Source organism: Lottia gigantea (genome assembly GCF_000327385.1).
Source record: "Lottia gigantea unplaced genomic scaffold LOTGIsca_326, whole genome shotgun sequence".
Lineage (NCBI taxonomy): Eukaryota > Metazoa > Mollusca > Gastropoda > Lottiidae > Lottia > Lottia gigantea.
Window position 1 is genome coordinate 39,106 of NW_008709095.1, and position 1,371 is coordinate 40,476.

Below are 1,371 nucleotides of genomic sequence, written 5' to 3' on the forward strand. Positions count from 1 at the left end.
AATGACATTGACCTACAAAATAAAAATAAAAAGAAGCCATAGAGAATTGTAGCCTGTAGTAGGTGGATCAATTTGCGTAAAAGAGGGGGATTACTTTGTTTCGGAAAAGGGGGGAAGGGAATACTTTATTTCCCCTAAAAAAGAGGTCTTATTGTACCACCACTGGTCAATCCGTTACGTTTTGCTGCCACCAGATAGTTCTTTTGTGTGATAATCAACCAATATAAAGGCCGATTTTTTTCCGATTTTTTAACTTCAGCTAGATTTTTTAACTTCAGCTCGGGTTTTTCTTTGCTTGAGTGTAGCTAGCTTTAAAGATTTCAAAGTTTCTCCTATGAGTTGTGAAAGCCACACAAATCTGACAAAGATAAAACATGAAACTTATACCCTGATTTACTTCACAACATCTGATAATTATCTTGACAGTTGTCAGATCGAAACATCTGCGTCTATTCCAGTCTCTGATAGTTATCTTGACAGTTGTCAGACTGAAACATCTGCCTCTAATCCAGTCTCTGATAGTTATCTTGACAGTTGTCAAACTGAAACATCTGCCTCTATTCCAGTCTCTAATAGCTAGTTTGATAGTTGTCAGACTGAAACATCTGCCTCTAATCCAGTCTCTGATAGCTAGTTTGACAGTTGTCAGACTGAAACATCTGCCACTACTCCAGACCCTGATAGCTAGTTTGATAGTTGTCAGACTGAAACATCTGCCTCTATTCCAGCCTCTGATAGCTAGTTTGACAGTTGTCAGACTGAAACATCTGCGTCTATTCCAGTCTCTGATAGCTAGTTTGACAGTTGTCAGACTGAAACATCTGCCTCTATTCCAGTCTCTGATAGCTAGTTTGATAGTTGTCAGACCGAAACATCTGCGTCTATTCCAGTCTCTGATAGTTATCTTGACAGTTGTCAGACTGAAACATCTGCCTCTATTCCAGCCTCTGATAGTTATCTTGACAGTTGTCAGACTGAAACATCTGCGTCTATTCCAGTCTCTGATAGTTATCTTGACAGTTGTCAGACTGAAACATCTGCCTCTATTCCAGTCTCTGATAGTTATCTTGACAGTTGTCAGACTGAAACATCTGCCTCTATTCCAGCCTCTGATAGTTATCTTGACAGTTGTCAGACTGAAACATCTGCGTCTATTCCAGTCTTTGATAGTTATCTTGACAGTTGTCAGACTGAAACATCTGCCTCTATTCCAGTCTCTGATAGTTATCTTGACAGTTGTCAGACTGAAACATCTGCCTGTATTCCAGTCTCTAATATCTAGTTTGATAGTTGTCAGACTGAAACATCTGCGTCTATTCCAGTCTCTGATAGTTATCTTGACAGTTGTCAGACTGAAACATCTGCGTCTAT